The 27,827-nt window shown below is 36.2% G+C and overlaps 2 pseudogenes; both read left to right on the top strand.

Annotated features, from left to right (window-relative positions):
* The window catches only part of LOC141417234 (growth arrest-specific protein 1-like), a 41,720-nt pseudogene extending 29,069 nt beyond the window's left edge, over positions 1-12,651 (top strand).
* Positions 10,843-26,929, top strand: LOC141417233 (olfactory receptor 2AE1-like; annotated as a pseudogene).
* The last annotated feature ends 898 nt before the right edge of the window (positions 26,930-27,827 follow it).

Below are 27,827 nucleotides of genomic sequence, written 5' to 3'. Positions count from 1 at the left end.
TTAAGCTCTTCATATATTCTGGATATGAATTCTTTATCAGATGAATAGCTGGCAAAGATTATCTCCCATTCTGTAGGTTGTCTCTTGGTTTGGGTAATTGTTTTCATTTCTGTACAGAAGCTTTTTAATTTGATATAATACCAGTTGTTAATTCACCTTGTTATTTCCTGAGCAATTGGAGTCCTATAAGGGCATTACCTATGCTTATATGTTCAATGGTCTTTGCTATGTTTTAGTAGTTTCAAAATATCAGGTCTTCCATTTAGATGTTTGACTCATTTCTAATTAATTTAATACAGGATGAGAAATAAAGGTCTAGTTTCAGTCTTCTACAAGTGAATATCCGCTCTTCCAGCCCCATTTATTAAAGAAGCTGTCTTTTGTTGAATGGTCTGCATGTCTATTTTTGTACCAGTACTGTGTTGGTTTGTTATCATGGCTCTGTAGTCTTTGAAGCCTGGTATTATAATACATCTTTTTGCTCAGGATTGCTGTGGCTATTCTGGGTCTTTTATGCTTCCATATCAATTTTAGGATTGATTTTTTTATTTTTGTGAAGACGGTCATTGGGATTTTGATTGGGACTACATTGAGTTTATAGGCTACTTTTGATATATAGCTATTTTCACCATATTAATTCTGCCCATCCATGAGCATGGGAGGACTTTCCATCTTCTTGTGTCTTCAATTTCTTTCTTTAATATTTTATAGTTTCCATTGAAGAGTTTTTTCACCTGCTTTATAGATATATTCCTAAGTATTTAACCTTTTGAGAGAATTGTGAATAAGATTGTTTCCATGATTTCTTTCTCAGCCAGTTCATTATTAGTATATAGAAAATCTATGTTTTGTATGTTGATTTTGAATCCTGCTACTTTGCCAAAAGTGTTTTGTCAGATCTAAGGAGTTTCTACTGGAGTCTTCATGGTATTTTAAGTTAGGATCATATTATCTGAAAATAGGGATAATTTGACTTCCTTCTTTCTTATTTGTATTACTTTTATTTTTTCTCTTTATTATTTCTCTAGTTAGGAATTCAAGCACTATATTTAAGAAGAGTGGAGAAGTCATTCTCATTCTAACTCTAGAGACTAACCACTTTCAGTCTTTTTGAAAGTGTTTCTTCTCTAATAAATTTTACTATCATTTTTATTAGGAAAAAGGAGTGAAGGGGTGGACACCCTTGTCTTGTGCCTGACTTTAGGTAAAATGGTTCAGATTTTTCCTACTTAGTATGATGTTGATTATAGGTTTTTCATATATAACATTTATTATGTTGAGGCATATTTCTTCTATCCCTAGTTTCTGTCTAACTGTAACAAGACTGGTGAAGGAATGTTGAAGTTCTCAAAGTCTTTTTTTATGCATCTATTGATATTCATGTGAGTTTTGTTCTTTATTCTGTTTATGAGCTATATCAAGTTTGATTTGCATATGTCAAAGCAGCCTTGCATCCCTGGATTAAATCCAACTTGATCATGGTGTATGATCTCTTTAATGTGCTGTTGAATTCAGTTTCCAGGGTTTTTTTTTTTTGAGAATTTTTGTGTCTATGTTCATCAAGGAAATTGGTCTGTAAATGAGCAATTTTTGTGTTTTGTGTTTGTGTGTGTATTGTTTGTATTCTTATTTGTGTTTAGTATCATGGCAATACATGCTTCATAGAATGAGTTTGGTAGCATTCTTTCCCTTTATATTTTATGGAATAGTTTGAGGAACATTGATGCTAGTTCTTTAAAGTTCTGAAAGAATTCACCAGTGAAAGATTCCACTCTGAAAATTTTGAGAAATGTGTGAATAACACATTTTCCCTATTATGAACAGATTCTGCTTTCAACCACTTAATCTATATGAGCCTACATGCAGTATGGTAAAGAATCTTGGAAGAACAGTAATAAACCCTTCTTAGTTTAAAGACTGAGAAGGTAGGGCTGGTGGGGTGACTAAAGTGGAAGAGCACCTGCCTAGCAAGCGCAAGCCCTTGTATTCAAACCCCAGTACTGCCAAAAAAAAGACTGAAAATGTGTCATAAACGTCCATTCTTTGAATGAACATCATGCATGATGCATGATGTCCCCTAGTATGGACAATTCTGTTTTTCAACCACTTAAACTATATTGCTCCATGTGACCCTATAAGCAGAATGACAAACAAGCATATAAGAGCATTTCTAAACCTGACTGTGACAAGGTCAAGAATTTGACAAAAGCTTCCATTCTTTTGAGAGAAAATCTTTGCTAACTAGACATCTGACAAGGAATTAATAACCAGAATATACAGAGAACTCAAAAAACTAAACTCCCCAAAAAATCAATGATCCAATGAAAAAACGGGCAAATGAACTAAACAGAAAAATTTTAAAGGAAGAAGTCCAAATAGCCAAGACAAAAAACCACATGAAGAAATGCTCAACATCACTGGCCATAAAGGAAATGCAAATCAAAACCATGTTAAGATTCCACCTCACCACTGTTAGAACGGCTATCATCAACAACAAAACAACAACAAATGTTGGTAAGGATGTGGGGAAAAAGGAACTCTCATACATTGTTGTTGGAAATGTAAGCTAGTACAACCACTACGGAAAACAGTATGGCAGCTTCTCAAAAAACTAAAAATAGAACTGACATTTCATCCAGCAATACCATTTCTAGGGATATACCTCAAGGAATGTGAGTCAGGTTACAATAAAGGTACCTGCACACAAATGTTTATTGCAGCATTATTCAAAATAACTAAGCTATAGAAATAGTCTAGATGCCCCACAACTGATGAATGGATTAAGAAAATGTGGTATTTATATACAATGGAATTTTATTCAGCTATAAAGAAGAAAGAAATTTTGTCTTTTGCAGGAAAATGAATGGAGCTAGAGAACATCATCTTAAGATAGCCAGGTTCAGAAAGACAAGGGCCACATGTTTTCTCTCATATGTGGAATATAAGCCCAATAGAAATACAAGCAATATTAAGAAAAAAGGTCATGCTAAGGGAAGGTCACTAACAGGAGAGGGAAGGTAAAAAAAGAAAGTTAAGAACATAAATATGGTTGATGTGCTTTCTATATGAGAATAATTTAGAATTTTTAAACCTGTTGAAATCACCATAAGAAGGACTAAGGTATAAAGAAGAAAACTAGAGGGCATAAACCAATTCAGGTTATAATACATATATACGTGGAAATGTCAAAATGAAACTCCCTGTGTCTTACACAAATGAAAATGTCTGTTTTCAAAAACTCAGAACATGAAGATAAAAACAGATCCTATCTGGAAGTTGGTATCAGCAGGAGGGGGTAGGATATATGGAAAGGATGTAGGAAAGTGAATCTAGTAGAAATATTATGGACTCGTGTATAAAAATTAAAAATGAGAACTGCTGGATCTACTCCAGGAATAGGGGGGAAAGATGTGAATTATGGAGAGAGTGAATTCAACTATGATATAGAGAAGAACTTTTATAAATGTCACAATGTACCTCTTGTACAACAATAATAAAAAAAAGAACTTAAAAAAGAAACTTGACTTTAAAAGCAAAAGAAAAAAAAGATTCCATTCTTTGAAGGCATTTAGTGCATGAAGCCTCTTTTCCCACAGTAAGAACATATTCTGCTTTTCAACCACTTCTTCTATATTGCTCATTATGGATCATAGGCAAAACGTCAAAGAAGCATCTAAGAGCAGTTCTTAAACACACTTGGTTACAAGGCTGAGAAGGTGACACAACCTGCCGTTCTTTGAAAACACTATGAGAATGAGGTATCTTTCTCAAAGTATAAACAGATTCTGCTTTTTATCCATTTATTCTACAATGGTCTTTATGGGACTATATTATATCAAAGAGGTAAGTAAAAATGCTTCCAAAATCCACATCTTACAAGAATGAAGATGTGGAAGAAGCTTCCACACTTTCAAGATTAGTGTTTCTTCCCTCAGGATAAACACATTAAGTTTTCCAACTAGTTATTTCATTAGCTTATATTAACTGTACAAAGGCATATAATACACATTCACATTATTGCCTTTATATCACTCTTTCTCATTCTCCCCTTTTTTACAATTTTAATGTATTTTGCAATGCTGTATTTGGACATGCATATCATGTATTTAGATCATAGTCACCCCTCCATCACTTCCTCCTTTCATCCTCAGTCCACTCATGTCAACCAGTTATTCTTTATGGCTCATTGGGCCTACATGCTGTGTGGGAAATTATCTTTGTTTTTCAAATTATTTTTGTTAGCATTGTATTAATTATACAAAGTGAAGGTTTCATTATGACATTTCTGTACATATATGTAGTATGCTTTAATCATATCAGATTACTCTTTCTTATGACCTCTTACAACCAACATTTTTAACCTTCCTACAAATTTTACATGGATTTATGACTTTTTTCATAATTCCATGCATTGTACTTTGATATTCTCACCCTAACCTTCTCTTTCCCCTTCCCACTCCTGCTAAGTCTCCCCTTTACATTCATTTCCTTTTTTGTTAGATTTAGTTTCAGCATATGAGAGAAAACACACAATATTTGTATTTCTGAGTCTGGCTTATATTGTTTAACCAAACTATCTCAAGTTCAATCCATTTTTCTGCAGAAAACATAATTTCATCCTTCTTCATGACTGAATAATGCTCCACTGTGTGTATATACACCAAATTATTATTTACTCACTAATTGATGGGGTGAATAGTGTTGTTGAAAACCTGAGTATGAAGGTGTCTCTATTTTATGCTAATTTACATTCCTTTCAGTATATGCCCAGAACTGGTGTAGCAGGATGATAAGGTGCTTTCAGTTTTAGGAGAAATCTGCATACAGATTTCCATAGTAGCTGTACTAATTTATATTGCCATCCACAGCATATAAGACCCCCTTTTTCCCACATCCTAGCCAGCATTTCTTGTTTGTTTACTTGATGATAGAAATTCTGACTGTGTGGATATGGGATCTCAGTGTTGTTTTGATTTGTATTTCCTTTATTGCTGAGGATGTTGAACATTTTTTCATTTATTTATTGGCCATCTGTACTTCTTCTGCCACCCTTGTTTTTTAAAGCATTTTATTAGGATATGATAGTTATATGGAGGGTTTTGCAGTGACATTTCCATATATACATATATTACACCCTAGCTTGGTTCATCCCTACATTAATCTCCCTCTTCTCCCACTCCCTTTCTGGAAATGACTTGTACAGGTTTCAATATTCCATATTCATACATGAATAACAAGTACCTCAACCACATTCACCCTCCTTTACTGTCTGCATTCACCTTCCTCCTCCTTTTTATCTTCCCCTTATCATGACCTGTTTTACGTTCCTATCCTTCCTTGTTTCCATGTCTATATATTATTCAGTGGGGTTTTTCCTGTAAATACATGTTTTACATATGTAATTTTACATATATTTTAAGTATATTTTACCTGTAAATGTACTATTATACTTTAGTCAGTCTGACCCCTTCCATCATTCTTTCTTACCCTTTTCCCCCTACCCTGTATTGTTCAACAGATTTCAGTGTGTTTGTTGTACCTTCTTCCTACACAAATGTATTTCAATATTATTCACTATCTATCACTCTTTTCTTGTTTTCTCTGCCTTTAGGCTCCTCTAACTAGTACATTTGGAAACATGACCTGCATGTATATATGTATATATGGTAGTGTTGAACTTTGTATTTGGATCTATCTTCCACATATGAGAGAAAATATGACTTTGTCTTTCTGAACCTGGCTAACGTCACTCTACTTAACATGGTGTTCTCCAGTTCCATCTATTCACCTGTGAACAACAAAATTTTAATCTTCTTTATGGCTAAATAATACTCCATAGTGTGTGTGTGTGTGTTTGTGTGTGTGTGTGTGTGTGTGTGTGTGTGGTATTTTCTTCATCCATCCATCAGTTGTAGGACATCTGGGATGTTTCCATAGCTTGCCTATCATGAATAATTCTGCAATGAACATGAATGTGCAAGTGTTTTTGTGTATCCACCCATTTCTTCAGATATGCCTAGGTACAGTATTGCTGGATCATATGGTAGTTCTATAGTTCTAGTGCTGATTTGTTGAGGAGCCTCCATATTGCTTTCCATGGTGGTTGTACTAATTTACATCCCATATCCTCACCAACATTTGTTGTTGCTTGTGTTATTGATGATAGCTATTCTAAAGGAGAGAGGTACAATTGTACTGAGGTTTTGATTTGCATTTCCTTGGAACCCACCATTTCATTTATGGCCAGGGGTATTCAGCATTTCTTCATGTGTGTTTTGGACATTTGAACTCCTTCCCTTGAAAAAATTCTGTTCAGTTATGTGCCCATTTCTTCATTGGGTCGATGATTCGTTTGGAGTCTAATTTTTGAGCTCCCTGTAAACTCTAGTTATTAATCTCTTGTCAGATATATAGCTGACAGAGGTTTCTCCCATTCTGTGAGCTGCCTCTTCAGTGTGGTGAATGCTTCCTTTGCTGTGCAGAAACTTTTTAGTTTCATGTAGTCCCATTTGTTCATCTTAGCCATTGGAATTCTATTTAGGAAGTTATTGCCCATGCCTATATGTTCCAGTGTATTCCCTAGTCTTTCCTACACTAGTTTCAAAGTTTCAGGCCTTATATTAATAACTTAGACCCACTTTGAATTTATATTTGCATATGGTGAAAGACATGGATCTGGTTTCAGGTTCTTGCATACATATATCCAGTTTTCCCAGCAACATTTGTTGAAGAGGCTGTCTTTCTCCATCATATATTTTGGGCACCTTTGTAAGAAAAAAAAATCAGGTGGCTGTAGCTGTGCAGAGTTACGTCTGGATCTCCTATTGTGTTCCATTTGTCTTTGTGTCAGTTTTTGTGTCAGTACCATCCTAGTTTTATTGCTATAGCTCTGTCGCATAGTTTAAAGTCAGGTATTATGGTACTTCAAGCATTGCTCTTTTTGTTTAGTATTGCCTTGGCTATTCACAGCCATTTGTCCTTCAATACGAACTTAAGGGTTGATTTTTCAATCTCTGTGATGAATGTTATTGAATTTTAATGAAGATTGCATTAAACAAGTAGATTACTTTTGTTAGAATAGCCATTTTCACAATATTAATTCTGCCAATTCATGAGCATGGGAAATCTGCCCATCTTCTGATGTTGTCTTCAATTTCTTTCTTTGAAGTTTATAGTTTTTGTTGTATATTCTTTCAATTCTTTTGTTCATTCCTAAATATTTTATTGTTGAGGCTATTGCAATGGAATTGTTTTCGCTGTTGGTATATAGAAAAGCTGCTGATTTTTGTATCCTGCTACTTTGCTGAAAGTGTTTATGATGTCTAAAAGTTTGTGGTGGCATTTTTAGGGTCTTTTAGGAATAAGATCATGTCATCTACAAATAGGGATAATTTTACTTCTTCCTTTCCTATTTAAATTCCTTTCAATTCTTCTTCCTCTGTTATTGGTCTGTCTAGGTATTCCAAAACTATATTAAATAAATTTGGAGTGGACACTGTGTCTCCTTCTTGACTTCAGAAGAACTAGCTTCATTTTTTCCACATTTAGTATGATACTGGCTAAAGGTTTGTCATATATCTCCTTTATTATATTGAGGTACATTCTTTTCATTCCTAGTTTCATCATGATGAAACTAGTCCTAGTTTTATCAGCACTTTCATTAAGAAAGGATATTGAATTTTGTCAAAGGCTGTTTCTGCATCTATTCAGATGGTCATGCCAATTTTGTCCCTGCTTTGGTTTATATGATGTATTGTATTTATTGATTAGAGTTTGTTGAAACATCCCTCCATCCTTGAAATTAATTCAATTTGATCATGGCCTATGATTTTTTGATATATTATTGAATTCAGTTTATCAATATTTTATTGAGAATGTTTTCATCTATGTTCATTGAAAACATTGACCTATGATTCTCTTTTTAAATTGTGTCCTTGTCCACTTTCAGGATGAGTATAATACTGACTTCATAAAATGAGTTTGGAAGTGTTCCTTCCCTTTCTATTTCATGGCAACATTTGAGGAGTGTTGGTATCAGTTCTTCCTTAAAGGGCCAAAAGAATTCAGTAGAAAATTCATTAGGTCTTGGGGTTTTCTTTTTTGGGAAACTTTTTATTACTGATTCAATTTCTGTCCTTGTTACAGATCTATTTAGGTAGTTAATATCCTCTAGGTTCAATTTTGGTTGGTCATGTGCATTTGGAAAATTATCCATTTCTTCTAGAGTTTCCAATTTATTTGAGTATAGGTTTTTGGTGTATGCCCTAATGATACTCTGGATTTCATGGGTATTTGTTGTGATAGCCCCTCTTTCTTCTCTAAATTTATTAATTTGGTCATTTTCCCTCCTCCTTTTAGATAAATTCACTAAGGGTTTCTCAATCTTAATCTTTTTGAAGAACCAATTTTTTGTTACATTGATTCTTATTGATCTCTTTTATTTGATTTCAGTCCTTTTTTCCATTTTTATTAGCATGTATTCACTGTACAGGGGAGATTTGTTGTGATAATTCTGAACAGCTTTATATTCTATATTGATTAGATCACCATCTCCATCTCCCCCATAAACACCCCCTCCCTGTCCCACTTAAACCAATTATAAGAGGTTTCATCATTCTGTTTCCTATATGTATTTGAAGCCCATCAACCACATTCCTTACGTTCGTCTCTTCTTTTTGCCCTCTCCCTCCCAGAAGTACACACACACACACACACACACTGCACTTATAGTCCTGCCTTTCATTATTAATTCCAAAGTCAGTGTTTAAAGGGGTTTTGTGATGTATCCCAGTTGTGAATATGATTTACTTTGGTCATTTCAATCCCCTCTGTTACTCTCCCTTACCCCTTCTCTCCCACCTACCCTCCATTATTCAGCAGCTTTCACTACATATCATTTTGTCTTCTACCTGCATAGATGTGAAGTATTTTGATATTGTTGACTCTCTGTCATTCTCTTTTCCTTTCCCTCCTCCCAAATTCCATAGTGTAGCTCCACTATTACACACATGTTCTACATGTAGATGTGTATAAGATAATATTTGTTTTATGTATATGTTTATTTTTTGGATCTCTCTTCCATATGTGAAAGAAAATAGGTGTCAGCATTTATTTTTATGGTATCTCTTCTCCTGGTTTTGAGTTTAGCTTGTTCTTGTTTCTCTAGGAGTTTGAAATGCAACATAGGGTCACATATTTCCCATCTCTCTGTGTTTATAATGTAGGCACTCATAAACTTTTTTCTCAGCACTATCTTTGCTTTATCCCATAGGTTCTAGTTTGTTGTGCTTTCATTTTCATTAGATTCCAGGAAATTTTTTATTTCTTCCATTATTTCTTCAATGACCCACTGATCATGCAGCAACATCATGTTTGCTCTCCAGGCGTTTGAATACATTCTGCTGGATTGTTGTTGTTGCTGTTGTTGAATTGTAGTTTTATTCTGTTGTGGTCAGACAGTATGCAGGGGTTACTTCAATTTTATTATATTTGTTAAGACTTGCTTTGTGTCTTAAAATATGATTTACTTTGGACAAAGTTCCATGAGCTACTGAGAAGAATGTGTATCATGCTTCTAAATGAAATGTAGATGTCTGTTAAGTTCATTTGGTCTATGGTGTCATTAAATTTGGAAGTTTTTTTGTCTGGATGACCTACCTATTTGTAACAGAGGAGTATGGAAGTCTGGCACTATCGTGTTGAGGTCTATCTATGCTCTTAAGTTCAGGAGTATCTCACATTAAAATCTTAATTCTATGTTAGTTTTGAAGTGAGGACGAATAAAGCAAGATTGTCCCTTACTGACATACAGAGACAGAGCTCATAGAGTGTGGAGAGCGTATTATGTGAATCCTATGAAAACTTGACTCAGGCGCGTGCAGCGAAGGCGAAGTGCTCGGGCCCTCCGCCGCCTTCTCTGCCTCCCTGGCCTCCGCGGGCTCCACCGGCTCCTCGGCGCGCAGGCGCTGCCCCAGCCATTGCATCTCCGCCCTGATCCAGCTGAACTACACGCGCCGCGCGCCCCGTGCTGGAGGACTGTGACTGCGCGCAGGACTAGAGCTGCAAGTCCACCAAGCGCGCCACTGAGCCGTGCCTGCTGAGGACCAGAGGGGGCGCGGGCGGCGCGGGCGGCGCGGGAAGGGTCATGGGCTGCCCCAAGGCCAGGCGGCGCTGCGCCCGTGACATCCGCTGCAACCTGGCGCTCGGCCGCTACCTGACCTACTGTGGCAAACTCTTCAATGGGCTGCGTGCACCGACGAGTGCCGCACGGTCATCGAGGATATGCTGGCCCTGGCCGTACCCAAGGCGGAGTTGCTCAACGACTGCGTGTGCGATGGCCTGGAGAGGCCCATCTGCGAGTCGGTCAAGGAGAACATGGCTCGCCTGTGCATTGGCGCGAGATGGACCAGGGCCCGGGTAGCAGTGGCTCGGATGGGGGGGCTGGACAATGACTACGACGAGGACTAGGCGGACGAGCCGCGCCCTGGGGATGTGGGAGCCGAGCCACCGCTGGACGACGACTATGGCGCCCCGCACCACGCGCACCCGGGGACTACAGGGGGAGACCAGTCCCACGGGCCGGGACGCACGAGCGGCAGCCGTGGCAGCCGTGCGGCGCCCGGAGGTGCCTGGACCCCGCTGGCCTTCTTCATGCTGCTGCTGGTGTCGCCTGGGCCGCTCTGGTAGACCTCCTGCCCTGTAGAAGCTGCTGGGGTGCACGCGTCCCCACCCTGCGCGCGCGCCTTCTCTCCAGCCTGCACTGGGGCACCTGTGGCTGGGGACACTTGTCCCTACAGGACTTATTGGACCTCCTCCCTGGTTCCCCTAAGCCCAGGCTCCTGTATGCCAGACCATCTGCAGAGCTCAGCGCAGCCTGGTGAAACCCGCAAAGAGAGTGCGGCTGACCCAGTGGTCTCAGTGGTTCCAAGGGACAAGGTTTGGAACGCGGGAGGGGGCGAGGGCGAAGGAGAAATTATATTTCCAAAGTCGCTGTTAGCAATTGTCCCTGCGAGGGGGGAAAATGTTTTTCATGACTGCCATTTTAGACAAGCATTGGTAAGTAAATAGGAAAGTCCTGCTAGGGGTTCCTTCCTCTCCTCCTGGTCACCTTTCTCAGTGACCATGGGTGGGAAAACGGTGATTGATTGCCTTGAGGGGAACCCCTAAATTAGTTTTGGATAGCTCTGAGCTCGTGACCCTTTAAAACCATTGCTAGGGGCTCTGGTTTCTTAACACAGTTCTCAGGATCAAGGGCCCTGAAGAGTCAGTAGGGTGTTGAACAATGCAACTTTTTTTTAAGTGTTCTGGACGGCCATCTCTGAAAACCTTTTGGGGATGTGTGCTTTGCTGTCATTTTGTTGTTGCTGCTGTTGTCGTTCTTTGCATCAAGAAATTGTCCGTTCAGGTAAGAGGGGAATGTATAGTGCTTCTTCCTTATCAGGGTGCTCAGCCCTGGTACATCCTATATAAAGTGTATTAAAACTAGGTTTGTTACCAGTTGCTATACTATGTATATAGAATTTTTATAAATTGTATGCTTCAGAAATAATTTATTTATTAAAGAAATTAAAAGTTTTAAATCCACAGCCAGGTCACACCTTTCTCCCCCCACCCCCACCCCTCCAGAAATGGATAGAATCGTTTGTCACCACAAACCCACAGTGCATTTTGAAGTATGCTCGATTTAGAACAGTCTTAAAATGTACAGTGTATTTTATAGAACTGAAGTAACATTCTTATTTTTCAAGAGACTTTATGGACATTGTACAAATGTGTAACTGCCTTAAACATTGTGTTTTTATAAACATCAACTTTTTTTAATTTTTATTTTTTTCATATGTGCATACAATGTTTGTATCATTTCTCCCCCTTTCCCCACTCCCTTCCTTACCCTCCCTCCCCCTCACCCCCTGGCTACCTGGCAGAAACTATTCTGCCCTTATCTCTAATTTTGTTGAAGAGAGAGTATAAGCAATAATAGGAAGGACCAAGGGTTTTTGCCAGTTGAGATAAGGATAGCTATACAGGGAGTTGACTCACATTGATTTCCTGTGCAAGACATCAACTATTTTTAAAGTCCTGTGTTCTACATAACTATGGCTTTGTGTAGTTTTTTGTTACTTATTTTATTAAAATGTGTACATCAGTAGAGTTTAAATTGTGAAAAAAAAACTTGACATGAGCACAGCCATGTCAAATAATCTGCAGGCTGGGATGGGCATAGCCCCCAGCTGCAGAAGAGAACAAGAACAAAATGCTGCACAGCTGCTTTGCATAAGAACAAGGATGTTTACACCATGACTTTCAGACAGGAACAGTACCAGTATATGCAGAAAGTAGCGATCACAGGTTCCCCCTGTTGCCAATAACTACAAGGTCATGCTGCCTGAGAAATGTTGCTCTGCTTCCTTGTTTGCCGCTGTATGTAATAAACTTGCTGGAGGCTATATATAATAAACTCGCTGGAGGTGGTGGAGGCTGTTGTGTGTCTCCACCAGAACACCCAGACCACCTGTCCCTGCTTTCTGCATGTTTGTCTTTTGTCTTTTCTCAACCTCCCGTCACTCCCAGTTTAGGATCCTAGGATGTGCAGGTCACAAGAATAGAGAATATTCAGTTACTCAGCAGCCCCGTTTTAATTATTTTACAGCATGATACAACAACAATCATAATAACATTCTATCAGGACCGTCATGCTTTTAAAATTTTATGGAACTTGTATCAATAAAACATACTATACCTCATTTAACCAGAATTATAAACTAAGCATAATGCCAAAGACCTTAAAACAGACAGAAGCTTAAATAAACTTTAATTTCCTTAAGATTTCATTTTCCTGCCAGGTGCTGTTGGTTCATGCCTATAATCCTAACTACTCAGAAGGCAGAGTTCAGGAGATCACAGTTCAAAACCAGCCCCAGACAAATAGTTCACAAATCCCTATCTCGAAAAAAAAAATCACAAAAAGGAGGTTGGCAGAGTGGCTGAAGTGGTGAGAACACCTACCTTGCAAGTGTGAGGCCCTGAGTTCAAACTCTAGTGCCACCAAAAAAAAAATTTTCATTTTACTAAGCAATTAAAAATCTAACAGCAGAAAACATGAGAAATTATCTTGATATAATAAAAACCTTTGCTCTTTAAAGTTATTTTCTTTGGAAATTTTACAAAGAGCAGGTTAATATTTTAATAAAACACAAACTTCCAGGGTAAGTCCCCTCTTGCAGTCCTGAGTATTACTACTCCCACAGGGGACAGTGCTATATAAGCAGGCTGCCCAGCTTACTTTGTGAGCAGCTGAGAGATATCCTCCCTGCTTTCTCCTTGGTATTGCAACATTAGATCCTACTAAAGGCCTTCTCTTGTGTAGTCTTTCCCACTTTTGTCAAGTTGGTAACATTGAACAATGAAACCTGTTGAAATTGTTCTAAGAAGAGGGGAGGGAATGAGTGCTTATGATGGAGGGGTGAATCTAAGATACTTTGTAAACACATTCATAAATGTCACAGTGAAACACTCCTATACAATTACTATATGCCAATAAAAAAAAAATAATAGACGCAGCATCAATAGCAGAGAGTATGCTCCCCTATCATCTAGTCAGTAGTGAGACCAGCCAGATGAGTGGCCCAGGCAAAACAAGAGGGACACAGGGGCAAAGAGTAGGTGGCACCAGATAATATTGGTGTGCAATAGAGAATATAAACTGACACCACCTGGTCTGGATCGGGTGGGGGGAGACCCCTCCCACTGCAGGAGCTGTAACTTTTAGGGCCCCAAACCCTGTGTCCCTACCCTAGCTGTCAGCAGCCTTGAACCCAAACACTGGGTTCAAACTCCATGCAGCACCCTACCTGTCAATGGAACTCAGGACTGAACCCTGAGGCATGTCCACTACCTTCCTTGTCAATGGCCTTTGGCCAACTACCACTACCCTTCACCATCTGCTCTACCACTTGCAAAGATCCACCAGGCTCCCAGAATAATTGGACATGCTACTCTTCACCTACCCACAACTTTTGTATATGGGTAGAGCCTGGGTTGAAATAATATGTCCTACAAAAATCAAACCAAGAGTATATAAACAACTTAACAGAGCTACAACAATCAATTAAATTGAAGGGGTAACTGAATCAACCAACCAAAAAAAAAGAAAACCCACCCAGGACCACAGAGATTCACAGTAAGAAGAAGCTTCCTATTTGTGACTTTGTGAATGGAAGCAGAAGGATAACAAAAGATAAACTATATTCCAGAGAGAAAGAAAAGGTAAGAACCAGGACTCATGAATTATATGACAGGATAGTTGTAAAGCCACAGACAAACAGAAAGACTGCATAGTGAAAAGCAGTAAACAGCCTACAGATCCAACCTGGCTTCTCAGGTTTAGGAGTGTCAAGCCAAAGCCACCAATATAAGGTAAACCAGGCTGTTGTGACAATGGACTAGCAACCCTATCTGCAGGATAAGCCCACAATTAACTAGTGTATGAACGTCGTACAACAGTGACTCCTGTGTGGAAGGCCAGCATAGGAAAAAAATTCATTTTGTCACCCCTTCTCCCATCACTCAGAGTGCTATAGCCAGGTGCCCTCTTGATAGGAGGCCTATTATTTGAGACTTAGCTACTCTGAAGACCCACAAACAAGGAATAATCACAAATAAGGAAACCAGGGACACTTTCCCACAGTGTCTAAATTAAGAACAGCCATGAGAGGTGGCAGTGAGGATAGGAAGTATCACACACAGACCCACTAAGAAGTTTTGATAGCAAGGAGCTAGGATTGTGAAGAGTCCCTTAACCCACACACAGCACCAGTCTCAATTGTGTTGTGAATGATACAGCAGTTTTTTGCTCTCTGAGTGGTACTGGGCATAGACTATTCAAGATAAGTCTGCTCACTAAGAAGTCCCCAGAATACAACTGTAAAAGACATCTATCCCAGCACATGAACAAATAATCTTTCTAGTTTATGCAATATGTTCCTTCCTAAAGCTCATTAACTCCTCAATAACTGAATCCAAAGATACTGAAATGACAAAGAATTCAAAAGTCTAGTTTTAAAAATGAGTAATGATCACAAAGAGGATTCAAACACAGGGATAAATGAAGTAAGGAAGTCAACTCAAACCTGCATGAAAAAGTCAGCAATGCTGTTGAGAAATTCAAGAATAAGTTGAGATTCTGGGGAAAAAAACAGAAATGTTATAAATAAGAAACTCAATAAATTAAATAGAAAATACTAATAGGAAGCATCACCAATAGACTAGATCAAGCATAAGAAAGAATATCATGAATCAAAGGTAAAGATAGGGAATTATTACATTCAGACACTAAGAAAAAAAAGAACTCTCAGATATGACCAAGATATAAACCTAAGAATCCATGAGGTAGAATAACAAGCTAAGATACAAACTAAAGGCATAGAAAACCTAGCCAATAAAATTATGTTAGAAGATTCTCCAAATCTAAGGAAAATATGAATATCCAAGCACAGGAGACATTTAGAATTTCAAATAGGCATGACCAGTAAAGAACCTTCCATATCAAATAATAGTTAAAATGTCCAGATTACAGAACAAAGAATGTTGGAAACTACAAGAGAAAAATACCAATTCATTAGCATTGCAGCAGACCTCTCAGAAGAAACTCTAAAAGCCATGGAAACTTGGAATGATATATTTCAAGCTCTGAAAGTAAATTACTGCCAACAAAGATTACTACATCCAACAATGGTAACCTTTAAAATTGATGGAGATAGAAAGACCTTCCAAGATAAGCACAAACTAAAGCAATCATGACAACTTAATCAGCATTGCACAAGATATATATAGAAATCCTACACATATATGAGAAAGAAAAACAGTCATAAATACAAGAGTACAGTAAAGAATAAATTTCATGAGAGGAGCAGATAAACAAATGAGTAAAAGGAAAGAATCAAACATGTTCAATTCAGTAAACCAGAAAATTCCTACTATGAACAAGGGAGAAAGAAAAGAACTATCAAGCTCAACCAGGAAAAAAAACAAAATTATAGGAATCACAATAATAATCTTAATATAAATGTCTGACACTCCAATTAAAAGACACACTGGCTGACTGAATTAAGATCCATATGTTTGTTGTCTGCAACAGATACACTTCAGTGAAAAAGACATACACAAAATGAAAGTAAAAGGATGGGAAATAATATACTGAGTCAGTGGAAACTGAAATCCACCAGGAGTATACATACTCATACCTGATAAAGTAGATTTCAAGCCAAAATTATTCAGAAGGGATAAAAAAAAGCTCACTGTACATATATATAACTTCCTAAAATATAGTATTCCCTTTGAACAAAAATGAAGACGATACAAAGACTGTAAATTTGTATTCACCAGTTTCATAAAACAAACACTAATTGACATAAAGAGAAAGATAGGTCCATATACAATAATAGTGGATAACTTAGATACTCCTTGTCATCAATACATAAGGCATCCACACACACAAACACACACACACACACACACACACACACACACACACACACACAAAAACTCAACAAATTTCACCAAAGATCAAATGGATTTAACAGACACTTACACAATATTACATCCAAATGCTGCAAAATATAAGTTCTTTTCAGCAGCCCATGGAACTTTCTTCAAACTAGACCATATTTTAAGGCAAAAAGCAAGTCATAACAGTAACAAGAAATTTAAAATAATTTTTGATCTTATCAGATCACAGTGGAATAAAATTACACATCAATAACAAGACAAACTACAAAACTACACAGAGATTAAGTAATACACTTTTAAATGATCAATGAATTATTAACAAAATCAGAAAGAAAATTAAAATATTCCTAAAATCAAGTGAAAATGAAAACACAACCTATCAGAACTTTTAGAACACATGAAAGCAATCAAAGAGCAAGTAACTAACTGTGAGGGCCTACATTTAAAAAATCTCAAAGAACTCAATTAAATAACTTAATGATGTACCTTGAACTCTTAGAAAAGCAGGAACAAGCCAAACCCAAAGTTAGTACACAGAAATCAATGACCAAGTTGGAGGCATAAAAAAACAATTAAGACTCAAACAACATAAGCAAACACTAAAGACTGGCAGAGATGAGCACCTTCTACCAAGCACGATGCCTTAAATTTAAATGCCAGTATTGCCAAAAAAAAAGATGAACTCTAAGCCAAACTAACAAAAAGAAAAGAAGACACCTTTTTTTAAAATCTAGAGATAAAAGGGAGCTATTATAAGAAATACCAATGAAATTAAGACTATTGTTATGGAATATTTTGAAAACATATATTCTATTAAATTGGAAAAATCTAAAGGATACACTGGTAAGACCTACCAAAATTGAACCAAGTGTATATAAACAAATTAAATATATCTATAAGGAGCAACAAGATTGAAGAAGCAAGAAAGAGTTTCCCTATAAATTAAAGCCCAGAACAGGATTGATTCGTAGCCAAATTCTGTTAGACCTTTAAAAAAGAACTACCTGCAAAGTTCTTCTAACCATTGCTTAAAATAGAATGTTACAGACCAATTTCATTGATGATCATACATGCAAAAAAATTCTTAAAATACCTGCACACTGAATTTGACTACACATTAGAAAGTTTATTATCCATGATCAGGTTGGTTCAACATGCTCAAATCAATAAACATAATAAAGGACAAAAATCACATGATCAACTCAATATGATTTACATTTTCTTTATGGCAAGGGATGTTGACCATTTCTTCATATGTGACATAAACTGAATTCTAAAGAGCAAATATAATTAAGTGTTAAGATGTATTATTAGAATTTTTAAGCCCAAGAAATCTCATTTTATTTGGTGTTACTTTTCTTTACTCCAAGACAAGAATAGAAATAACACATGATTTTAAAAATTACCAATTTCATATATGTGGTTTCTGATTTTGAGGATGGTATCATCTTGTAATAAGTTGTTATTTTTGTTTGTGTTGTAACTAACAATCAAAACTGAGATCTAAATGAGTTAGAAAAACTATACAAATACAGGACATTTATAAAAGATAAATCTTATAAAATATTCATATGTAATTATTGGCTATAGTCACAAGGTTGTTTATAGTTTCCACTTCTTTGTTTAGAGCAGCTTGGCCTTCTTTGTCTCCCTAGTTATATTTATGTAGTAAAGACTTTGACCTTCCAAAAGGAGACATTTTTCTTTTTCACAGCTCCTGGTAGTTAGATGTACTTTTTAAAAACTAGCATATATTAAATGCACAAAACAAAGGGTCTCATTGTGGTATTTTCACGCATGCATATAATATACCATGATCATATTCACCCTCTCTATTACTCTTTCTTATCTCACCTTTTGTTCACAATTTTATGGGTTCCATTATGTCATTTTCATACATACATACTATGTACTTGGATCATATTCAGCCCCATCACACTTACTTGTTTTGTTCCTTCCTCCAGGTGAACTCAACCTTCCCCCATAGTCCTCCTGCTTTCGTGTCTTTGTACAAAAAATCTAGGTTATGCATATGAGATAAAACATGGTATTGTCTTTCTGTGTATGACTTATTTCACTTATTTTAATAATCTCCAGTTCCATCCATTTTCCTACAAGTAACATAATTTCATTCTTATCACTGAATAATCCTCTTTTGTGTATATATTTTCTATATTCAATCATCTGATATGGTCAGATTTCCATATCTGATGCTACTATTTGCTTATTTTTTTAAATTAAAATGGTAACTACTAAGGGCAACACAATGTAGAAGAATCAAATTTTCCAGCTTTCTGTTTAAAATGGTAGCCACTATCATATGTGGGATTGAAAATAAAGTTTTAATTAATAAAAATATTTTTAAAAAGAATTCAATTTATGTTTACATTTAGAATATATGTTGATCAATTAATATTCTTATACCCTCACCTATTTTTCATACAAATTATGGGTGTTATGTACAGATAAAAACACTGAATAGTCCTTAAAAATATAACATGTCTGGAGTGTGAATAGCCTAGTTTATGGTTCGAAATCTTTTTAACCAACACTATTTGACAGCATGGAGAATGTTCTGTGATACAAAGAACTTTACATATTTGCATACAAACAGATCTGAAAACCATGACAAAAAAAAAAAAACCTTCAGGTTCATGAATGCAAGGAGAGTGGTCAATCTAGTATGCTAAAAAAGAGGGTGCTGGAATAAAGTAGCTAGAGATAACTATCCCTAACTAAACTTTTAAAGTCAAATCTGCCATTGATGCAAGGGTACAGAGCCAGATATGCTCCAACCCCAGACTCTCCCTAGCCCATTTTTTTTGTTCTGTTCTGTTTTGTTTTTATTTTTATTTTCATTTTCTTTTTTCTTTTCCATTCCTGAGTTACTTCCTGTAAGAGTCAGCCACAAGAGCCACCAAGACAACTATATAGAGGAGCAGATTGACAGGCCAACCAACCAACATTTGGAGAGAGAGAGGGGGAGAGAGTGAGAGAAAAACTCAGAGACAGAGAGAGAAACTCAGAAAGAGAGAGACTCAGAGAGAGAACATGATGAACATGATTGAAGTAGTGAGCCTATCCAAGGGAACCATGAGGAAGAAAGACAAGAAAAGAGAATGATAGAGAGTGAATAATGTTGAAATACATCATAACTGCATATGAAGATGATGTAAAGAAATGCACTGAATGCTACTGAATAATAAAGGAGCAGCGCAGTAGAGAAAGAGTGAGTATAGAGGGGATAATCTGATTAAAATTACAATATATGCATTATATGCATGTTACAATATATACAACATATACTTAAAAAATGAAGGACGGGAAGGTAAAACAGGTCCTGTCCAGGGGAGGAGAGGGTAAAAGGAGGGGGTGAGGGAGGGTAAATATGGTTGATGTACTTTGTATACATGTATGAAAACAGAACAATGAATCCTGTTGAAATTGCTCTAAGAAAGTGTGAAGGGATATGAGGGAGAATGATAGAGGGGGTGAATGTAATCAAGAGGGGGTGATTGTAAGCACATATGTAAATGTCACAATGAATCCTCTCATACAACTAGTATATACTAATGAAAGTATTTTAAAAAAACAAATAATAACAAATGCTGGCATAGATGTGGGGCAAAGGGACCCTCATATACTGTTGGTGGGAATGTAAGTTAGTGAAGCCCCTATGGAAATCAGTATGGATGTTCCTCAACAAACTAAAGACAGAACTACCAAATGATCCTGCTATTCCACTCCTGTGCATATATCCAAAAGAATGTAAGTCAACATACAGTTAAGACACCTGCACACCCATGTTTATAGCAGCACTATTCACAACAGTCAAAATATGGAATCAACCTACATGCCCATCAAATAAGAATGGAAAAAATGTTTTATATATACATGGTGAAGTATTATTCAGTCATAAAGAAGAATAAATTATGTCATTTGCAGGAAAATTGGTGGGACTGGAACTCATCATATTAAGTGAAATGTGCCAGACTGAGAAAGTCAGATATTGTATGCTCTCTCTCATACACACAACATATTCCTTTAAAAATGAATGATAGAAATATGAAATATGTTCTGTTTGGGGAAAGGTACCATCAGTATTAGGAGGGTGAAAAGAGATGTACAGGGTGGCAAATATGTTCCAGGTATTCTATACACATGTATAAAAATAGAACAATAAAACCTGCTGAAATTGTGACAAGAAGGGGCTGGGGATATGACATGGAGTCATACAGGGGATGGATCTCTTTGAGATACATTGAATGCATATATGGAAATATCAGAATGAAAACTCTGTATAGAATTAATACATGTTAATAAAATCAGAAAAAATTGACTAACATGGTCCTTTTGTCTATTATATACAGAGAAATTCAAAAGCCCACACAGTCCTGAATATGTTTATAGAGGTTGGCATCTTCTGCAATTTAGTCATGAAAAGGAAATCTTATACCATACAAGTTTAATGGAAAAATATTTGACAAATATCAATAATTATCACAAATATAGCAGCATCAATAAAATTTCATATTTAACAATTATTATATATGAAATTCTCCTGGAAAAGAAACCCATAACAATAATCAAATAAAAGAAAAAATCAATAATCAAATAAAAGAAGTTTAACATGCATCATACAGAGATATTTTATTACTATAACTATGTATTAGGATATTTCTAAACCAAGCAATGGTGGCTCACACCTGTAATCTTAGCTACTCAGGAGGCAGAGATCAGGAGGATTGTGGTTCAAAGCCAGCCCAGGCAAACAGTTCATGAGACCCTATCAAAAAATCACATCACAAAAAAATGGCTGGTGGAGTGGCTCAAGGTGTAGGCCCAGAGTTCAAACCCCAGAACTGTATATATATTTCTACACATTTTAGCAACCTCATAGTTAACAATGCCCATTTTGCAAAAAAATGTCAGAAAGCAATTATATTTGGAACCAAAAGGATATAAACCATAAAAATATATCTATAACAAGCAATGATATTAAAATAATAGTAAACTCTCCCAACAGAGAAAAGCTCAAGACCTGACGGATTCACAGCCAAATTCTGTAAGATCTTTAAAGAACTAACACCAGTACTCCTCAAGCTTTTCCATGAAATAGAAATAGAAAGAAAATCGGCATACATATTCTATTTCACTCATTTCAAAACTGGACAAGGACACAATTTTAAAAGAGAATTATAGACCAGTATCTTTAATGAACACAGATGCAAAAATTCTCAGTAAAAACCTTGCAAACTAAATTGAACTGGCATCACTAGCAGAGTGGCTCAAGTGGTAGAGTGCCTGCCTAGCAAGTGGAAAACCCTGAGTTCAAACCCCAGTACTGCCAAGAAAAGAACAAATTAAACAACACATCAAAAAGATCATATACCATGATGCAAGGATGAAACAATGGTTCAACAAACTCAAATCAGTAAATGTAATACGCATATGAACAGAATTAAGGACAAAAATTATATGATCACCTAACTGATGCAAAAAAAAAACTCACAAAATTCAACATCCTTTTATGACAAAAGCTCTAAAGAAACTAAGAATAGAAGGACTGAACTTCAACATAATAAACACTATATATGACAATCTTATAATCAACATCATTTTAAACTGAAAAAAACTGAAGGCATGTCCCTCTAAAGTTAGGACTGAGACAAGGGTGTTCACTCTCCCCTCTCTTTTTCCAATACAGTAGTAGAATTTCTATCCAGAACAGTAAGGCAGGAGAAAGAAATAAAAGGGATTCAAATAGTAAAAGTCAAAATATCTCTATTTGCAGATGATATGATCTTAACCTAACAGACCCTAAAAACTCTATTAAAAATCTCTTAAATTTCATAAACACATTCAGCAAATTAGCAGGATACAAACTCAATATACACGAACCAGTATCTTTTCTAAGTACCAGCAGTGAACAGACTAAGAAATCAGGAAAACAATACCATTCACAATAGCCTCAAAAAATAAAATACTTAGGAAGTAAGCCAGCATACAATAAATATACCAGTACACCCATGTTTATTGAAGCACTATTCATAATATTCAAGCTATGCAATCAGCCTAGGTGCCTATCAACCAATGAGTGGATAAAGCAAATGTAGTACATATACATAATGGAGTATTATTTGCCCATAAAGAAGAAGGAAATTATGTTGTTTGGAGGAAAATGGATGGAATTGGAAATGATCATGTTAATTGAAATAACCAGATTCTGAAAGCCAAATACTACATATTTTCTTTCATATGCAAATAATAGACCTAAAATAAAATATATTAGATGAATGTAAAAGGTAAACTTATTTGGGGTAGGAAACAGTGGAGGGGAGGTCAAAAGAAGAGGAGGAGGATTGGTTGAAAATGATCAAAATATAGTAGAGGGATACATAAAAATAGCAAAATGAAACCTATTTAAAACTGTGAACAAAAAGAGAGTTGGAGTATAAGAAAGAGTAATAGAGGGGGTGAATATGATCAATGTACATTATGTACATATACAGGTATATCACAATGAAACCCCTTCATACCTTTAATATACACAAATAAAAAGGAAGTTTAAGATACATGAAAAAATAAGGCAAATTTCTCATCCAAAAGTTCATAACTCTCTAGTAACTGACTCAAAAGATATTGAAGTAGATGAAATGCCAGATAAACACTGCAAATACTGAAATGTATAAAGATCAATGACTTCCAAAAGAAATGGAGAAACAATTGAGGAAAATAAAGAAGATGATGCAACTCAAGTGGAAGAGTGCTCAAGTGGAAGTGTGAGGCCCTGAGTTCAAACCCCAGTACCACGAAAAACAAGAAGGCAATGCAGGATATGAATGAGAACCTCTCCCAAATCTTGGGGAGATATGGCCATCCAGGTACAGGAGGCACTTACCACTTCAAATACATATGATCAGAACATTATCTCTGTACATCATCATATTCTTAAACTGCTAAGTATGGGAATGGAGAAAGAATACTGAAAGCTGCAAGAGAGAAGCAACAGATTACATAAAGTCAAACCGATTTGAATAATAGCAGATTTCTCAGCAGAAACTCTAAAGGCCAGGATGATATATTTCAAGCCCTGAGAGAAAATATCTGTCAGATTAGATTACAATAACTAGCAAAGTTATCCCTCAAAATCAAGAGAGAAATAAAGAGCTTCCAAGATAAGAATAAACTAAAGCCAGCACTTTACAACTAAGCCAGCACTGCAGAAGATACTTAAAGGAATCCTACACACTGAAAAATGAGAAATGTAGTTATAACAGTTCAGGAAAGAACAAATCTTGGGAATCAAACATCATAAATTTAGTACACCGTCAGACCTCTAAGATGAGTAAGGAAGAAAGTAAAGAACACAAAGTATTCAAAACAAAAACCAAAAAAACCAGAAATTAGTACATACCTTTAAGCAATAAATATAATATAATATTCAATATAAATTATCTCAGTTTCTCAACCAGAATAGGCAATGGCTGATTTGATTAAAAAGCAAGACCCAACTCTTTGCATGCTACAAGCAATATACCTCACTAGCAAAGACATACATGAAAAGTGAAAGAATGGAAAATGAAATTCCAAAGAAATGGAATCCAAAATCAAACAAATGTAGCTCTGCTTAGGGCAAAACTAGTTGGAAGCAATGAAGAAAATCACTACATATTGATGAAGGCAACAATCTATAAAGAAGATATAACTATTGCAAATACAGTAGCACAGGACATCAGTGAAAATAATTTCATAAAATAAGCACTACTGGATAGAGAAGCCCCAATATAACAACTTCAATTTCCACTTTTCACCAATAAATAGGCCACTGAGACAAAAAATCAATTATATATATATTGTATACTACATACTATATACTATATATACTATACATTCTATAGATCAAATGGACTTAACAGATAACTACAGAACACACATTTCTCAACAGATCATGGAACTTTCCCTAACACAGATATTTTAAGCCATAAAGCAGACCTTAACAAGCATAAAATATTAAATCAATTTCTTGAATATTATTAGATCATAATGGAATGGGACTGTAAATCATCGCAAGAGAAACTACAAAACACATGGAGATTGCACAGTACACTTTTTAAATATCAAGTCATATTTTGTTAGCATATATTAATTGTACAAAATAACAGATTTCATTATGGCCATTTTCATGCATGTATATAATGACTTCTCAGCAAAGAACTAGATATACTTCCCAGCCTCCCCTGCAGGGAGGTATGCCAACGTGGGTCAGAATATTAGGGAAGGCTACTTGTAGCACTTTCATGAGAGGTCCAATTAAACCTGCACATCTTGTCTACTGCCTGCTTAATATAGATGAGCATGATAAACCATAAAAGTCAATGTTGAAGATGGCGAGCAAAAGACAGCAAGAGTCTGGGCCCTTACAGTGTCACTCAGAGGAGAGTTAATTGCCTACCAACAACAGCTGTTTTGAATTTTATCTGATAAAAAATATAGAAGGACATATATATGTATCTATTTATACACACACATATATATTCATATATATATTTCTAATATCTTAATCCACTGACATTTAGCATTATCTGTTACAAGAGCTAGAATTGTTCTAATAAAGCAAACAATACAAGGTTCCATTGACTAAATATATTATTATGCATATATTTTCTGAAGATCTGAAAGTGGGCTGTAATTGGAACATTTCTGGGACATTGTTAGTCTTTTTAATCACACTAAATTGTGATATGACCTTGAACAAGTTACTTAACCTTTCTGGCCTAGATAAGCAATTAGTTGCTTTTCCTTTCTAAAATCCTACAATTCCATTATGCTTCACTTTTTAAGTGATGGTTCGCTTCAAAAAATAAAGCTGTGTCAGGTTAGACTTGTCATCATACAATTCCTCCAGCTCTTAAAAATGAAGTTTGAATCTCTATTATATACTGTTGTATGTATATATTATTGTCACATCATTCATATTTTTTCATATGTACCTTTTACTGGTCATCTTCAATAAGGTGGAAGGTCTGTGGCATCATAGAATATACTTTATTCATCTTCATCCCTTCAATGCAGTATACTGCACGACACATATAGGTATGGAATATCTAGGAATGAGTGAGACTGGAACAGATGTTATAAACTTTCCAAAGGTTCAAATCAAAACAGTAAGATCGTATAATGGGAAGAGATGTCTCTAAGAATTGAGATAGACAGAAAGGGAGGTGGTGTCGTTGACTTTATTTGATGCAAGATGGGCATTAATTGTCCTGGCTTTTGGCAATGTGTTCTAGAAGGAAAGACTATGGGTGAGAATTGAAGTTGATACACATTTCCTTGAAAATAGCATCATTGATATATTGATTCCATTCAATTGCTTTCTTTGCAATGAAATTATCAAAGGTGCTGCCATTTGCAGAAATTTCATACCCTATTGATGCTGATGAAGGGCAAGAAAGAAAAGACTTTAAGAAACAGAATTCAAAAAATCTTCATATTTCTCCAACTCTCACTTTTTTTCAGTTGATTAGTTCCAACTAATAAGCCAGAGATGTGGATAAAAGGAATGTGTAATCAAATATGTATTTCATCCTCTCGGTTCTCTTCCTGTAAGAACATGTCAATTTCCTTGTCTCTGCTATCCTCCTGATCTACATGATTCTTGCCACAAACAGTACATTTATTTTGATCTGATTCTTACCTCAACTCACCCATTTACTTCCTGTTCAGCCATCTGTCTGTCATAGAACTGACATTAATCTCTACCACCATACCCAAGATGGCAACCTACTTCCTCTCAGGAAGTAGAAACATCTCATAGGTAGTCTGTGCAACTCAGATCTTCTTTGTGACTACAGGAATTGCTGAGTGTACCCTTTCCATTCTCATGTCCTTTGATGTGATCATCTGCAACCCTCTGAGATATGCCATCATCATGAGCCAGATGGTCTGTTTGCAGACAACTCCCATCTCCTGGGCTGGAAGTGCTTTTACATCACTCATGCACATGGCTGATGTCATACATTACTCCATCCATCTCTGGTTCCACAGAAATTTCTCATTTCCTTTGTGAGGTTATGGCCATCCTGGAGTTGGACTGTGAGGCTATCTCTGCTTATGAGAAGCCCGTTGTGACAAGCATTGTGGTCCCTATTCCCCTGTTCTTCATCCTGACCCCATATACTCTCATCTTCCTTGTTGTTTTCTGCATGAACTCCCCCAAGGATAGGAAAAAAGCCCTGGATGCCTCCTATTCCTACCACCTGACTGTGGGAGCCTCTGCTTTGTTCCAGTCATGGTGGTCTACATTTGTTCTGCTTCTTAGTACAGTCTAAGCTAGACCAGGTTCTAATTTGTGCTTGGTACTATCCTCACTCCTGGGATGAACTCCCTCAACTACAGTCTGAGGAGCAGAAGGTGGTAGGTATTCTGAAAAATGTGTTGGGTTGTTGACTAAGCCGAAATTAAACCACAAATATTATGATGGATATTAATCACTAGCTCTATTCCACTTTGATCAACTCTACTTAGATGCCATTTGCAGGTAAATGGATGGAACTGGAGATTGTCATTCATGTTAAGCAAAATAAGCCAAGTTCAGGAGAACAAATATTGTTTGTTTTCTCATATGGAGAAGTTAGTCCTAATACGTGTGTGTATGTATGTATGTGTATGTACAAGATTGTGGGACTGTCTGGAGAGGCAAAGGGGAGGAGATGAGAAGGAAAGACGATGATGGGGGTGAATAATATTGAAGTACAATGTGTCTAAGTGTAAAATGGCATAAAACCCACTAAAACTGTTAAAATGGTGGGAATGGAGAAAAGAAAGATAGGTAATCTGATCAAAGTATAATATATGCATATGTGAAATACCATGGTGAAACCCCTTTGTACAATTAATACACACTAATAAAAAGTAAAAAGAGAAGGGAGAAAGAAAAAAGGAAGGAAGGAAGGGGCCTGTGGTTGGGCCCTAAATAAAATGATGGTAGGAGACAAGATTAATTCTAAGGTCTTTTATAAACTTAAACAAAAACAAATTTGACTATTTTACTTATAAGTACTGTTATTTTTAAATACTGTTCTAAATAATGTTAAATTTTTACTTTATGAAAATTTTCCCATTACCCAAAAAGATATATATTAAGATTTTTTATAGTTTTCATTCATGAATTTTAAAACTTCACGTTTATATTAGACATGATGATTACCTGCATAGTTAAACCACTAGAGGCATTTTAATATCTTTTATGTCCCTATTGCCTTTCAGCTATTTAGTATTAAAAGCATTCACATTTCAGAGGAAAATAGAGTGTGTGG

This window comes from Castor canadensis, chromosome 15 (genome assembly GCF_047511655.1).
Source record: "Castor canadensis chromosome 15, mCasCan1.hap1v2, whole genome shotgun sequence".
NCBI classification, from domain to species: domain Eukaryota; kingdom Metazoa; phylum Chordata; class Mammalia; order Rodentia; family Castoridae; genus Castor; species Castor canadensis.
Note: the sequence above shows the minus strand (reverse complement) of the source record. Positions and strands in the feature narration are given on the sequence as shown.